The following is a 17,239-nucleotide window of genomic DNA, read 5'->3' as shown; positions in this document are numbered from 1 at the left end:
CTCATTGAAGGTCAGTGCTGATAAAGCTTAGGAAAAATTAGAGACTTTGTTAAGGAAAGGGTTAAATGATTTAGTAATACTTAAAAATTGTTTGGTAAGGAAGTCATTAATGTATGCTGAATAGTACAACTTACCACTATTTATAAAGGTATCGAATCCAAAAAGAGACTTGCAGGAAAAAGATTGATGAGGACCTTGTCACGTATAACCTCTTGTAGACGTAAGAAAGAATAGATAAAACAAAATAATTAGTTTCAAGCATGTCTTTCAATCTTCTAAATGCACAGTTTATAAATTACATGTAATAAAATAATAAAATATTGAAATAGATTACAATCTCACCACTTTCTTTGGTGTCACAAAGGTCCAAGCAAGTTCTTTCCTCCAAGTCAACAACCACTCATGAGTTTGAAAGCGATGCCTAACGTGACAGAAGTGAAAGTCAACTTTTACAATTGTTATGACAAGATAACTTGCATAACAGAAGTGTATTCAGCTAGTGTCTCTATAAAGACAACATACTTTTAACATAAAGGATTTGATAGTGTTCAGTTTACTTACTTTAAAGTAGTTTCTTAGATCTTAGCAATGCCACCAACCATGTACCTAATCTGAACGGTCACACAAATCACTTAAAAAGGTCCAGAATATGTTTTCCAGAACTTTAATTAACCTCAGCATGTGGACAGCCAAACACTCTGAACTCCCTTCTAGTATCAGACTCTTCAAATGTTCAAATGACAAACTTCTCAAAAGCCAAAATTAAACACATATTGCACTATATGCAGGTAGTTCAAAAATCTGAAATATGCAAGTAAAGTTGGTCTTTTGGGTTCGAGTCTCGGGCCGGCAGGGATTGTAGATGGGGGAGTGAATGTCCAGTGCTCTCTCCACCCTCAATACCACGACTGAGGTGCCCTTGAGCAAGACACCAAACCCCCAACTGCTGCCCACAAATGCTGCCCACTGCTCCGGGTGTGTGTTCACGGTGTGTGTGTGTTCACTGCTGTGTGTGTGTGTGTGTGTGTGTTCACTGCTGTGTGTGTGTGTGTTCATGGTGTGTGTGCACGTTGGATGGGTTAAATGCAGAGCACGAATTCCGAGTATGGTTCACCATACTTGGCTGAATGTCACTTCACTTCACTTCACTTCACTTCACTTCACTTCACTTCACAAAGAATAAAGAAAATAAACATAGAAAGAGTTGGTTGTATATATATATATAAAAGTAATAATAATAAGTCACAGTTTGTCAAAAAGATTATTGCACTACTATGAGGTAGACTTCTGGCTCTGAATAAAACTATTTGGAATGAGAATATAAAAACATTGCACAAAAAGTGAAGATGTTTCACAGGAATACAAGGCTGTACTGGACTGAAGGAATAAAGACTAAGAATGGAGATTGCACAGAAATATGGTACACAAATACACATTTTGTACTGAGTAAGATGTCAGTGCATGTGAGTGTTCAGTGCATGTGTGTGTTCAGTGTGATTATAGCTCTGGGGAAGAAGCTGTCCTTGAGTCTATTGATCCGTGATTTAATGCATCTGTAGCACCTGCCAGAGGGCAGCAGTTTAAACAGGTGAGATCCAGGGTGAGAGTGGTCTTTTCCAATGTTCTGAGCTCTGCTGAGGCAGCGGGAGATGTAAAGGTCCTTCAGGGAGGGAAGAGGGCAGCCAATGATCCTCTGCGCGGTGTTAATGATCCGCTGTATTCCCTTTCTCTCTGCCTCAGTACAGCTACAATACCATACTGTGATACAGTATGTCAGCAGGCTCTCCACTGCAGAGCGATATAAGGTCTCCAGCAGCTTCTCCTTTAGGTTGTTCTTCTTTAACACTCTCAAGAAGTGAAGGCGCTGCTGTGCCTTCTTGATGATTGCTGTGGTGTTGGCTGACCATTTGAGGTCTGCTGAGATGATTGTACCAAGGAATTTGAATGTTTGAACCCTCTCTACGCAGTCTACATTGATGTAGAGGGGAGCGGGGTCTGCCCTGTGCCTTCTAAAGTCAAGGATGATTTCCTTTGTTTTGGTGGTGTTAAGTGTCAGGTCGTTGGCTGAACACCACTCTGACAATCTCAGGATCTCATTTCTATAGGCAGCCTCATCCCCCTTTAGATTAGGCCCACCACTGTAGTATCATGTGCAGATTTGATGATGTTGTTCTGGTGATGGACTGGGCGGCAGTCATGCGTATAGAGAGAGTACAGAATTGGACTCAGCACGCACCCTTGAGGGGAGCCAGTGCTGAGCGTGCGGGTGGAGGAGAGATGGGGGCCGAGTTTAACAGTCTGAGGGCGGTCAGTCAGGAAGTTCCTGATCCAAGGACAGGTGAGTAAGGGGAAGCCCAGATCTGTGAGTTTGCTGAAGAGGATGTCTGGTATGATGGTATAGAAGGCTGAGCTATAATCGATAAAAAGCATCCTCACATAGCTCTCCTGATGTCCCAGGTGGCACAGCGCATTATGGAGAGCTATGGCTATTGCATCCTCAGTCGATCTGTTAGCTCTGTAAGCAAACTGATGTTCATCGAAGGTGGAGGGGAGGCAGGTTTTCAGGTGGTGCAACACCAGCCTTTCGAAGCACTTCGTGATGATCGGTGTGAGGGCGATAGTCATTGAGGCTATCCGTGGCTGATTTCTTTGGTATGGGGATAATTGTGGAGGATTTCAAGCAGGATGGAATTGAAGCTTGTGTCAAAGAGAGGTTGAAGAGGTTGAAGAGGACTCCTGAGAGCTGGTCAGCACATCCCTTGAGCACCTTCCCTGGGATGACGTCAGGGCCAGCAGCTTTCCGTGTGTTCACTGTTCTGAGCACCCACCTCACTTCTTGATCCTGGACAGTGAGTGGGGGGGTACCAGGGTCTGTTATAGGTTGAGGTGGTGTAGTTTTTTGCAGCTGTGGTTTGTCAAAACGAGCAAAGAAGCAGTTCAGTTCCTCTGCAAGTGGAGCCGAGTTGTTTCTAGCTGCACAGCTGCTGCCTCTGAAGTTTGTTAGGTGCTGGAATCCCTGCCATACCTGTCGTGGTTTGCCGTCTGTGAAGTGATCTTCTACCTTATTTTTGTAGTCCCTCTTTGCATCCTTAATTCCTCTCTTCAGGTTGGCTCTGGCAGCACTGTAAAGAGCTCTATCATCTGACCTGAAGGCTGCTTTCTGGTCTTTAAGGAGCTTGTGGACTTGGCTGGTCATCCAAGGCTTCTGGTTGGGAAAAACCCGGATGATTTTATTCACTGTGACGTTGTCCATGCAGTACTTGATTTAGGCCAGTACCGCCTCAGTGTGAACAGCCAGGTCATGATGTTTAAAGACTTCTCAGTCAGTATGTGTGAAACAGTCCTGGAGCTGAGAGAGTGCATTTTCGGGCCAAATAGAAACAGTCTTTATGAGTGGTGGTGTTCTTCTTCTGAGGGAAATATATGCTGGAGTAAGAAGCAGAGAGAGGTGGTCTGAGTGGCCTAGGTGAGGGAGAGGAATAGCTCTATATGCATGTTTAATGTTGGTGTACACACGGTCCAGTGTGTTATCCCCTCTGGTCGGGCATTTAACATGTTGGAAGAAGTGTGGAAGTGCTGTTTTCAAATCTGCCTGGTTAAAATCTCCAGCTATAATGTGTACTCCATTGGAATGAGCACACAGCTTTTGTTTATGGCATCTAGCAAGAGAGCGAGAGCTATGCTAACATTAGCGTCGGGTGGTATGTAAACAGCGGTGACAATCACTACTGTTAGCTCTCGCGGTAAAAAGAACGGTCGGCATTTAACAGTCATGAATTCCAGGTCCGGAGAGCAGTCTCTATCTAGGATTATACTGTTGTTTGACCAGTCATTGTGCACAAATATACACACACCACCCCCTCTGCTCTTACCAGAGTCGTTGTTTCTGTCCCAGCGGTGTAAAGTGTGACCCGCCAGCTGCACTGCTGCGTCGGGGATCCTTGGGTGAAGCCAGGTCTCAGATACTATCATAATGCAGCAGTCGCGGATGTAGTGATTCCCGGCGATGTAAAGCTCCAGTTCGTCCATTTTGTGAGCCATGGATCTTGCATTGGTGAGAAACATACTTGGTAGAGGAAGCTTATGTGGTTGTTTTCTGAGTCTCTCCAGAAGGCCGGCCCGGCAGCCCCGCTTTTGTTTCCTTTCCCGATGTCGTCTGCATCGTCTGCCAGGACCGACAACAATCCACGGAGATCCTGGTGGTCTGGTGATGTCCTTTGGGATATTGTGTGTGCGATAAAAGTCATGTGTGACTGTAATCTTGTGTTGAAATCCGATATCTAATAAGTTCTGACGGCTGTAATTATGCTTCACAGAAGCAACAAACAAAAAAACACACGAGAAAACAAACAAAAGTGCACCAAAAGCGAGAGCTGTAAGCCGCTCCGTCCGTACGCGCCGCCATCTTTTTTTTTTCAGTAACATTAACCTAAAACTTGTTAGTAGTTAATAGAACAGTAGGTACAGTAAAATAGATACTGTTCCATACAACTAGTGCTGTTTAAGCGTTATGGATGTTAACTGAAGGTCCATATTTAACATGTCTCTCTCCACTCATGATCAGAGAGATCAGCGATGAGGGTGAGGACTCTTGGATTCACTGACAGTTACTTCTTGTTTTTCTTCGTTTCCACTTTTGTGCCCTTCTCAGGATTGATGTTGAAGAAACACTTTTTTGAATGCAAGAATTCAAAATCAACCACTAGATAAAGTAATTTGTTCTAAAATAGAAAAAAAAACACCTCTGAAGGAACTCAAGTGTGGAGCCCAGACCCACAGGATAGTGGATATTGAGGCAGTAATAGCTTGCAAACATCATGCAGACAGCAGTGATGAAGGTGGGTATCTGGTCGTTCACAATTTTTTGGTCTACACTGAGCATGAATTGCTTTGCAGCATAACATGATGTTCCTGCAAGAAGATACAGTAAGCAAATAACTTAACACCAGCCAATATATATATATATACAGTATATATATACAGGTCCTTCTCAAAAAATTAGCATATTGTGATAAAGTTCATTATTTTCTGTAATGTACTGATAAACATTAGACTTTCATATATTTTAGATTCATTACAACACAACTGAAGTAGTTCAAGCCTTTTATTGTTTTAATATTGATGATTTTGGCATACAGCTCATGAAAACCCAAAATTCCTATCTCAAAACATTAGCATATTTCATCCGACCAATAAAAGAAAAGTGTTTTTAATACAAAAAAAAGTCAACCTTCAAATAATTATGTTCAGTTATGCACTCAATACTTGGTCGGGAATCCTTTTGCAGAAATGACTGCTTCAATGCGGCGTGGCATGGAGACAATCAGCCTGTGGCACTGCTGAGGTGTTATGGAGGCCCAGGATGCTTCGATAGCGGCCTTAAGCTCATCCAGAGTGTTGGGTCTTGCGTCTCTCAACTTTCTCTTCACAATATCCCACAGATTCTCTATGGGGTTCAGGTCAGGAGAGTTGGCAGGCCAATTGAGCACAGTAATACCATGGTCAGTAAACCATTTACCAGTGGTTTTGGCACTGTGAGCAGGTGCCAGGTCGTGCTGAAAAATGAAATCTTCATCTCCATAAAGCTTTTCAGCAGATGGAAGCATGAAGTGCTCCAAAATCTCCTGATAGCTAGCTGCATTGACCCTGCCCTTGATAAAACACAGTGGACCAACACCAGCATCACTGACTGTGGGTACTTGACACTGGACTTCAGGCATTTTGGCATTTCCCTCTCCCCAGTCTTCCTCCAGACTCTGGCACCTTGATTTCCGAATGACATGCAAAATTTGCTTTCATCCGAAAAAAGTACTTTGGACCACTGAGCAACAGTCCAGTGCTGCTTCTCTGTAGCCCAGGTCAGGCGCTTCTGCCGCTGTTTCTGGTTCAAAAGTGGCTTGACCTGGGGAATGCGGCACCTGTAGCCCATTTCCTGCACACGCCTGTACACGGTGGCTCTGGATGTTTCTACTCCAGACTCAGTCCACTGCTTCCGCAGGTCCCCCCAGGTCTGGAATCGGTCCTTCTCCACAATCTTCCTCAGGGTCCGGTCACCTCTTCTCGTTGTGCTGTGTTTTCTGCCACACTTTTTCCTTCCCACAGACTTCCCACTGAGGTGCCTTGATACAGCACTCTGGGAACAGCCTATTCGTTCAGAAATGTCTTTCTGTGTCTTACCCTCTTGCTTGAGGGTGTCAATGATGGCCTTCTGGACAGCAGTCAGGTCGGCAGTCTTACCCATGATTGCGGTTTTGAGTAATGAACCAGGCTGGGTGTTTTTAAAAGCCTCAGGAATCTTTTGCAGGTGTTTAGAGTTAATTAGTTGATTCAGATGATTAGGTTAATAGCTCGTTTAGAGAACCTTTTCATGATATGCTAATTTTTTGAGATAGGAATTTTGGGTTTTCATGAGCTGTATGCCAAAATCATCAATATTAAAACAATAAAAGGCTTGAACTACTTCAGTTGTGTTGTAATGAATCTAAAATATATGAAAGTCTAATGTTTATCAGTACATTACAGAAAATAATGAACTTTATCACAATATGCTAATTTGTTGAGAAGGACCTGTATATATAACATTTTCTTACATGAGCGCAAGCTCCTTCAGTAAAACAGATGAACTTACCACATACAATGACACATGGTGTCACAGGCAAGCTTTCCACTTGTACTTCCTTTGCCATACAGGTTTCTTCGACATAGTAGAAGAGGTTCTCCTCTTTTTCATTAAAATAGGACAGTAGGAGGAGCACCAGATCCTTAACATCTTCTGAGCAGCCCTCCAACTGTCCTCTCAAAATTTTCGGCTTTGTGACAGCCTGCAAAACTTGTTTGCTCTTGTCTGCACAAACACCTCTCATGAAGTCCAGAATACGTTTTCCTTTTTTCTCCACATTACTGAGGAAAGTCTCTTTTAGTGATACACCAGTAAGGTCATGAAAGTGAACCATCATGCCAATCTCTTTGAACAAAAAAGGCCACTCTTCCATGAGTGATTGCAGATCTGTTCCACTGTGTATTGCTTTACGCTGGGAAAAGTAGGTGCACTTCATAAGAGTTTTTACCTCCTCTGGACTGATGGTTGCCTGTTCACTGAGCACCTTCAGTTTGTCTTTTTTCTCTTGTTGACTTTCCAGTGTCTCACTCACTGGCATGAATTTCATGTCCCACTGTATGCAGCCATATGTGTCCTGAACAGCTGCCCTTCGTTCAGCTGGGATTTCATCTGTATCATACTCATCTGACACCCGTTTGCGCTTCAATAGCCGTGGTACTGAAGACCGCTTTACATTTTCAATTAGCGGTGAGTGATATCCTGGTCCTATCACATCACCTTCTATGACATCTTGCAGTGACTGCAGATACTTTCCAACCATTTTCTTGGCAACGTCTGTCGAGGCTTGTCTATTTGGGAGAAGCACAGGCATGCATCATCTCAGAAGCGACAATCCTGATCATTTCTCTACGTAACCGTGGCCTTGGCCTTTTCCCTCTCTCCAAACACTGCATCAAGGCTTCAGGAAGCTTCTCCCATGGAACCTGGAAGCTGTCAACCCAATCTGCAGCAGTAATTAGGTGGCTGGGTGAGGGAGCGGGTGAGATTGAGGAGCATGTTGAAGATGCTGGAGAGGTTAATGATGACTGGCCATGGAATTCTGTGGTCTGCGCTGTAAATTTAATTGAAATTCTAATGTACTGAATGACATTTATCTTAAAGGAATATTTCACCCAAAAATTAACATTTAGTGTTCATTTACTCACCCTCAGGCCACCCAAGATGTAGTTGACTTTTCTTCTTCAGTGGAACAGTAAAGAAGATTTTTAGCTGAAACTGTGGACTTCTGTGAGTCATATAATAGCAGTCAAAGGGAGCCACTTCTTTGAGAGTCCAAAAACATATTCAGACAAAAAATGAATACCCATTGCTCATGACGATACATTGGGGTCTTATGAAGCAAAATGATCGGTCTGTGCAACCAACTGAACATTATTTACCTCAAATTCCCTGTGTCTGCATATTGTCCTGAGAGCAAGCGTTTACATTGAACACTGTATCCAATCACAGACATGGTTTTTGCTTCTGGAATGCGTATGGCCAATCAGATGCATTTCTGATCATCCATTCGCATCTATTGCTCACAAATGTGGCTATTTGCATGCCAGAAGCTGCAAACATGTCTGTGATTGGCAACAATGCTCACCAGTTCAACATAAATGATTGTTCTCAGGGCTGTTTCCATACGCTGCCAATTTGAGGTAAAAATGTTGTAAATCATGTTCAGTTTCTTGCACAAATTGATTGTTTGGCATCGTAAGACCTCAATGTATCATCATGGCCAACGGGTATTAATTTTGTTTTGTCTGTATATACATTTTTTTACACTCAAAGAGATGGCTCCCTTGGACTGCCATTATATGAATCACAGAGGACCGTGGATTAAACAAAAAAAAACAAATTTACTGTTCAACTGAAGAAAAAGTCATCTTGTAGTGTCTGAGGGTGAGTAAATGAACAGCAAATTTTCATTTTTGGGTGAACTATTCCTTTGTTACACTTAAAAATACATTACTGCATAATGTACTTACTGGTTTGTTTCCAAGCAGCCACCAATTTTCTAGCTTCAATTGGTCTCAGTACTGAAAGAAGATCAGCTTCCTGGATGTACTGAAAATCTTTAGTGTTTTCCCCACCCAAAGATTGTAGTGTCTCTAATACAATATTTACAATTGATGTTGGGAGGTGTGGTAACACATTAATAACGGCACTCCTTATGTTGCTTGGCTCCGCATTATCCATTTCTGAGTAAGGGGGAAAAAACTAAAAAACTCAACACCAATGACAGTGCAAGGAATTCATTAGTGTGACAACACACTGTGTTTCAATGGAACCATTTGGCATCCATCCTTCATGTAAGAAGCCAACGGATAGAAATCAGTCAAGTCACTGATGTTCAGACACTGCATCTTTTCATTGTCTTTCCTCACCGAGTACACATGGTACTGAGGAAGTAACTCTGCCAACTCTAACACTGACACCAGAAGATAAACGGTGTTGTTTTTGATCAAAATAAGCACAAGTTCACCAAACTCCACCAAATCAGTGTTCCCAGTGACACGGAAATGTCCTTTTTTGTATGGCGTTCCTTTTATACAGCATTTCTACTGTGACCTTTGTGTTGGTCTCAGTGAAGCCAAATTGTCTGACAACATCTTGAATGGCTTTACTGTATAGTTCTGAGTAAAATGGACAACCACCTTTAACTTGCAAGACAGCCTGATCCATTAAGCCTGCTGAAAGGTAAGCCTGCAACATCTGATGTCTGTCAGACAGAGTAAGACAGAGGTTTTTGAAATTCCTCAAATTCCTTGCACTTCTTTTAAAATAACTATGCTTACCTTCGAAGCGCATGGTCCATAGTCTGATCAAGGGGCCACATTTCAGGATCAGTGCTGGGTAGTGACGTAAATAATGGTGCTTTGGTTTCAGGTTAGTTAATAGAGCTTTTCTCAACTCTAAATATTCTTGAATAAGAACATCAAGATATGCAACCTGAGCGACAGAGATTTTCTGAGCACATATCAAATCCACAATGTCTTTCAGCAGCAGAGTCAACTGCCACACATCATCTGCTGTATCTTTTACATTGTCACCAATTATGAGAGGCAGCAGTCTTAAAAAAATCCAGTTCTGTATTGCGTTTCCTGTGAGTTTAGCTGCTTGAGGGTTGACCTCACATGGCTTAGCAGAAGCATCAGAGGCACAGTATTTGAACTGTTTAATGCGCCGATTTAGGGTGGAGTATGTGAACCATGCTTTTTTTTGATGAAATACTTAAGATACAGTGCAACATCATAAGACAAAACACCCTCAACGATGTCATGTCCTAGACAAGGTGGCAAACCTGGCTGACACACATTAAAGTATTTCAACGAGTTGAATACTGACTTGAATTTTACTCCCTCCACTTCTTGTGTATCTTCAGTCTGGATGTGATCTACAGCTGAATTGTAGCTCTCAATGGTGCGGGATCAGGTTAGGATCGTCACCCTGAAATTCAGATCGGGTTATTAGACAGTATCTACACAAATGTTTTGCATGGCTGAAATTTTCAGAGAAGCCACCAATGCAGTGCGAACCTAGATTATCTCCAGCAATGCAAAACAAGGTTCCTTTGACTGATGTTTCATCTGATACTGCAATCCCATTCTCCTCCAATTCCTTTAAGTCTGCCAGTAAATCAGAGAACAATTTAGCATGCCCAAATCCTTTGAAATCTTCCTCTCTGCACAATAAAACAAGTGACATGTGGTTTGATTAACTATCACAATAGACCCCTATTTATAGAACATTACACAAAAGTGGCCTATACGGTAAATTAGAGTCTATTAAAACATGTTTGACCTTAAAATTGAATTAACAAACATAAACCATTTAACTAATTGTTACTTTAGAATTTAAGTTACGTGTTCGTTGAATCATGAAAGGTTTTATATTGTAAATTTTATACTACACATCAACAAAATGTGTAATTTACATAGAATAATACCTTTGATTTTAGGGTAATTACTTGCTTGCGAAGTTATGGTATTTTCCCATTAATTAAAAAAACCAAACATATTTTTACAGTAAGAATGTGCGCTTTTTACAAATTAGAAGAGAAAATACTAAAGTTATGTACCGTTTCTTAATTTACAGTAATGTAATGTATGAAATACAGCGATTAATTATTCGGAGTGTCTAGTTACACTTAGTGTAAATAGCCGCTGCCTTTATTAATTCACTCTGGATTAATTTAACTTGATGTGAATATCAGTGATGTGGTGTTTGTGAGATGCTCAGTGCTCTGCAGGATCTGCTCAGGGATGATGATGATTATGCATTCATTGCTCAGGTATCTGTAACAAATCATGACAGAATGAAAGATTGCTTAAATGCCATCAGACAGTAAATATAAAATAAAATAAACAGAAGTGTATAGAAATAACATTTTCAGAACTTAAATGAGAATGTTAGCAAACTGTATTTGTGGATGTAAGAACTCGTGTGCTCGTTATGATTAATAGTGATATAATGATAATATATATACAGTGGGGTAAATAAGTATTTGATACACTGACGATTTTTCAAGTTTTCCCGCTTACAAAGAATGGAGAGGTCTGTAATTTTCATCGTAGGTACACCTCAACTGTGAGGGACAGAATATTAAAAAAAAAATCCAGAAAATCACATTGTATAATTTTTGAATAATTCATTTCCATTTTATTGCATCAAATAAATATTTGATACAGTAGAAAAATAGAACGTAATATTTGGTACAGAAACTGATACTCCACGAGGCCAGATCTTGCATGGAGCTCCAGTCCGAGGGAGATTGACAGTCATCTTGAGTTTCTTCCATTTTCTAATAATTCCTTCTCACCAAGCTGTTTGCCTATCGTCCTGTAGCCCATCCCAAGGCAAGGCAAGGCAAAGCAAGTTTATTTATATAGCACATTTCATACACAGTGGTAATTCAAAGCGCTTTACATAAAAGAAAGTGAAATAGACATTAAAAATCAATAAAAACATGGAAATAAAAATAATAAAAACAAGGAATTTTAAAATGATATAGAAATTGATTTAAAATAAATTTAAAGAAAATGATTATACTTAAAATTCATAGCAGTCAGTTGGGACATATAGCACAGTGCTCATTCAACAAATGCACAGTTAAACAGATGAGTTTTGAGTCTTGATTTAAATGTGGCTAATGTTTTAGCACATCTGATCTCTTCTGGAAGCTGGTTCCAACTGCGGGCGGCATAATAGCTAAAAGCAGACTCCCCTTATACCCACCTCTGAACAGGCCTTTAGATTCTACCCCAAAAAACACAATGATATTGTTACACAATGTTAACTGTTAGTGTAAAAACAAGACATTGAATAAAAGGGGGAAAAACACATTTGTTATCTGGAGAATGAATGTTCAGTCTTGTGGACTAGACTAAATAATTACAGTAAATATAAAGCCTTCACAAACAATCTTTATACATCTAAACATGGAGGTGCCACTGATATTCACATTTTTAGAATGTGTGAAAAAAAAAAGAGATGTATATGACAAGATATGTTTTTCCCAGTCTTGGGATGTGACAGGGTTGCAATAAATGAATTTACACGGGAATCACAATCATCAGAAACGTATCGCATTCTCAGTGCACTTCTGCGTTCTCACGTATTAAAAGTTCTCAATTTACATTTGATTCAGTAACTTAAGCACAACTAAGATACAAATATAAACAAGTAAAATATCACAACTGCAAGTTTTATGTCGAACAGATGCAGGAGAGTTTTCCAGCTCGGTGCAGATAAAGAGCAGGCTGAACAAAACCAGCCAACAAATACAAGTCAAAGCAGTGAACCAAACTGTCGGAGTATAGTCTGCAGTCCAAATGATATAGAAGCCAGTGATTGCTTTCGGGAGATATAGGGTTACCATGTTTATAGTAGTTATTAGAATAATATTAAACGCTCTTCTCTTCATGTGGTTTTCCTCCTTTCCTCTCTCTCGCTCTCCTGACTGCTTCAGAGCTCTGAGAACAGCCACAAGACAAAACAACTGGATGCAGAGGACCAGTATAATCTGATATGAAAAGAATATTTCCAGACATTTCCAGAATATCCATTAGCCGAATGGACTGAATTGTATAGTTTGTAGATGCTTCAGGTGTGGTGAAGATCACTGTAGAATTGTTCATCTCCTCTGTCTATATATACAATATATGTGAGCTCCCCACAGAAAACATGCGCTTTGACAATATTAAATTAACAGTGACATTTTAGCATATTGTTGCAGTTTAAAACAAGAAATTGAATCAAGAAGAGGAGTTTATCACCTGAAGAGTGAATGTCCAGTCTCTCTGGATGTATATAAATCTCTGTGCTGTGTTTTGTAGACTGACATCACAGCTGCCACAACAATATATGTGCATGGTTGCATCTGCTACATGCCACATATGAAACACCAGGTATGCAAATATTTCAATTATAAAATTATCAAGAAAAAACAAAGACAGTCTGATTAAACATTTCAAAAATTTAAAATTGCTGATGCAGACAGATAAAATCAGTAAAGAAATTCTTTAGTAGTAGTAGTAGTAGTAGTATTATAACTTTATTGTCCACCTAAGTGGAAAATTGTCTTTTTAATTTAAGGAGAATAACATTGAAATGTGTTCTGTCGCCACCTTTTGCACTTAATTTAATTTGCTATCTTGCATGTTTATAACTGTACAGGGATTGTAGAAGAGTTTTATTAATCAAAATATAAATTACTTAAGTGTAACCAATGTGAATATAGCCATTTATGTATCAAGTTATTCTACTATTATAACCACCACAGGCTCTCTTTATTATTATTTAATTTAGTTGATTCAACTTTAAAATTGCACTCCAATTACACAACATTTATCACCTGACCTTTATTTAACATTAAAACTGAGACTCGTATCAGCTAAATAATGGTATGTTGTTTATACAGTGGAAAAATCAAACTGTCCATCAAATCTTTAAAAAAAACTGTCTATATTTCTGACACTGGCCAAGCACACCTGCAACTCAGTCAACACCAAATATGCAAAATTTTATACCAAGCGTTTATAAATGAGAGAGAAAAATCATCTGTGTTATGACAGGTGTCAAGTTTAATACAACAATCTTAGTGGAAAGCTTCCATTAAGGAAAGGTAACACTGGGTCATTGACAAAACCGGCCCATCATACACACAATATAGACGCTCAACTAGCAAACTGAGAGGCCCGAGAGAAAAAAAAGATTTTTATACAAGTTAGCATTTTAGTACTTCAAGTTCCATCGTACTTAAGTCAAAGGGCTTTTAAAATAGGTTGGTTAACTGCCAGAAATAAGGTCAAGCTCGAGATACTTTCACATTTTACTCTACAACATAAAATACATCAAAAGGCGGTTGCTATCAAGTGGCTAAATGGGACTACAGTCCTCGTCAAGGACATTAAACCTCATCAAGCCGAACAGGAAAACTCTACTCATCACGAGTTTTTACAGCCTTGTAACAAACTCTTCTAACTCAAACTTTCAGAAATGTTTTAAATAATAATAAAGACTGAATGAGTTGTCAGAAGCTTAACGATAGTAAAATTGAAGTTGTGAGAAAATAGTGTAGTCAATTTTTAGCCTATGTTTTAGCATTTCTAAAATGTCATAAAAGTTGTGTTCACAAAGGTTACCTGGATGAACAAAATTTGTAATCAGTCAATAGAAAAAAATTCTATTAGGTTTTTGTTGAGCACCAAAAACCAGCCCTGGTCAGTGAAGAAGTATTATACTGGAGAAAATACATTTAAGATCAGTATATTAACCATATCGGATAAATATGAGCTTAAAGCAACTGTTTGTAAATTTGTGTATTTTTGCGACTTTGGAGCTCCCTACAGTTAAATGAATGTATTTCACGTGCTGTTAGCGAATCACGGTCATCTGCACCCACGTTACCCAGATCACAATCACCTGAGTTCTAATTCACCGCACCTGCCACGGCCAATCAGCACCACTATATCTGCACTCTGCCAGCACTCCTTCCTCGTCCGGTCTACCGTTCACTACCGAACCTAAGCCTGACCCCTAACCTTGTGTTTACCTGTCTACAGTGTTCCTCTGTTCCACCGCTCCCGTACTCCACCGCTCCCGATCTCCACCGCTCCAAGAATCTCCAAGCCCTACCCACCCTCACGGCAGTGCGCGCCGCCGCCCTTCCCTCCTGGATCAAGCCCCACTCCATTACACAGTATATTCCCCTGCACAGTTTCAATAAACCTTGTATTGACCTAACTGCTCCGTGTCTCACAGCCTGTTCGTGACACGTGCATCTGTACTGCTGTAAAGCAATCCTTTTTCGCTGAATCTTATGCGCTCACCAAACATTTACATTTAGTCATTTGGTACTTATCCAAAGTGACTTACAAAGTAGAAGCAAACAGACCAACAAGAGAGCAACAATATACAAGTGGTGTGACAAGTCTCAGTTAGTCTAGCACAGTGCACATAGCAAGGATTTATTTTTTATTTTTTAATAAATAAATTTGGCCAAAACAAATGGAATAGGATAGAATAGAATAGAATAGGTAAGTGCTAGTATTAATTGGTCAGGTGATGGAGAAAAACATGTCTTCAGATGAAAATGGCTAAAGATTCAGCTGCTCTGATTGCGATAGGCAGGTCGTTCCACCAGCTGGGGACCATCCATAAAAAGGTCAGTGAGAGTGATTTTGTGCCTCTTTGAGATGATACCATGAGGTGTCATTCATTTGCAGAATGCAAGTTTCTGGAGATCGCGTAGGTCTGAACTAGCGAGTTTAGGTATATACACTCAGTACCTTGAATTTGATGCGAGCGGCTATTGGCAGGCAGTGCAAGCTGATGAAGAGAGGTGTGACGTGAGTTTTCTTCGGCTCGTTGAAGACCACTCTGGCTACTGCATTCTGGATCAGCCCTGGCTGTTATGGAAGGAGTTATGTTTGACGAACCTATCTGAATAGAGAGGTTGTGATGGAGTGCTGGGTTGGCTGAGATTACGAGCAGTTCTGTCTTAGCAAGGTTGAGTTGAAGGTGATGGAATGAGAAGTAGAGTTGAGTGTCATCAGCATAGCAATGATAGGAAAAGCCATGCTTCTGAATGACTGATCCTAAAGATGACATGTAAATGGAGAAGAGAAGTGGTCCAAGCACTGAACCTTGAGGAACCCCAGTAGCAAGAAGTTGTGACTTAGAAACCTCACCCCTCCAAGACACCCTGGATGACCTTTCGGAGATGTAAGACTTGAACCACTTGAGTACAGTTCCTGAGACGCCCATCTTCATGAGGGTGGACAGGAGGATCTGGTGGTTAAATGTGTCAAAAGCAGCAGATAGATCCAGCAAGATAAGTACTGAGGATTTGGAATCTGCTCTTGCCAGTCTCAGGGCTTCAGTAAACGAGAGCAGGAGTCTGTTGAGTGGTCGCTTTTGAAGCCAGATTGGTTGCTGTTCAGGAAGTTATTCTATGCAAGAAACATAGAGAGTTGGTTGAACACAACTCACTCAAGTGTCTTTGCAATGAACGGAAGAAGGGATACCGGTCTGTAGTTTTCTAAAAGTACTGGATTTAGAGAGGGTTTCTTAAGCAGTGGGATTACCCGAGCCTGCTTGAATGCTGCGGGAAATGTTCCAGAGTGAAGAGAGGTGTGGATAATGTGAGTGAGCGCAGGTATAACTGAAGAAGAAATGGCCTGAAGAAGGTGAGTGGGGATAGGACCAAGTGGGCAGGTAGTAGGATGATTGGAAAGGATAAGTTTAGAAACGTCTGCCTCCGAGAGTGGCGAGGAGGAGGAGGGAGAATGAGTATTTGTGGTTATGAAGTTATTGTCAGCTTTTGGAGTGAAAAATTGGTCGCTGATGGTTCTTGTTTTATCCTTGAAGAATATTGCAAAGTCATCAGCCGTATGAGTTGATAAAGGAGGGGGTGGAGGAGGACAAAGAAGAGAAGGAAAGGTTTTGAAAAGCGTGCAAGAGTCAAAAAAGTTGTTAATTTTGTTGTGGTAGTATGTCATTGTAGCAGTGGAGACCCTTGCAGAGAAGGAGGAGAGGAGTGAGTGATATACACTAAGGTTAGTAGAGTTTTTAGATTACAAGTGCAACACTTGCTCTCTGCAGCCCTGACTCTAGAGCGATGTTCCCGGAGAACATCGGACAGCCAGGGGGCAGAGGGTGTGGTGCGTGCTGGTCTGGATGAAAAAGGGCAAAAGTTGTCTAAACAAGATGTTAGAGTGGAGCAAAGAGTGTCAGTAGCACTGTTTGCATCCCCTTGCTGAAAACTGAGAGGGTGGAGGAAGTGAGGATGAAACCATGGAGCAGGGGTCACCAAGTTCGGTCCTGGAGAGTTTAGCTCCAACCCTAATCAAACACACCTGAAGCAGCTAATCAAGGTCTTACTGGGTATACTTGAAACTTCCAGGCAGGTATGTTGAACGATGTTGCCAATCGTGCGTGGGGTGTGAGGAAAAAGTGAAATTAGTGGAGAGTGCTGCAGAAGTGGCAGTGTCCACAGGTTTGATCCAAGTCTCAGTTAGGGCCATGAGGTTGAGATTTGAATGAGTAGCAATAGATTAAAGAAAGTCTGCTTTGTTTAGTTGTAGACTGGCAGTTCCAGAGACCAAATGAAATAGAGAGTAAAGTAGTAGAGGA

The sequence above is a fragment of the Barbus barbus genome (genome assembly GCF_936440315.1).
Source record: "Barbus barbus genome assembly, chromosome: 9".
NCBI lineage: Eukaryota > Metazoa > Chordata > Actinopteri > Cypriniformes > Cyprinidae > Barbus > Barbus barbus.
This window is presented reverse-complemented; position numbering follows the sequence as displayed.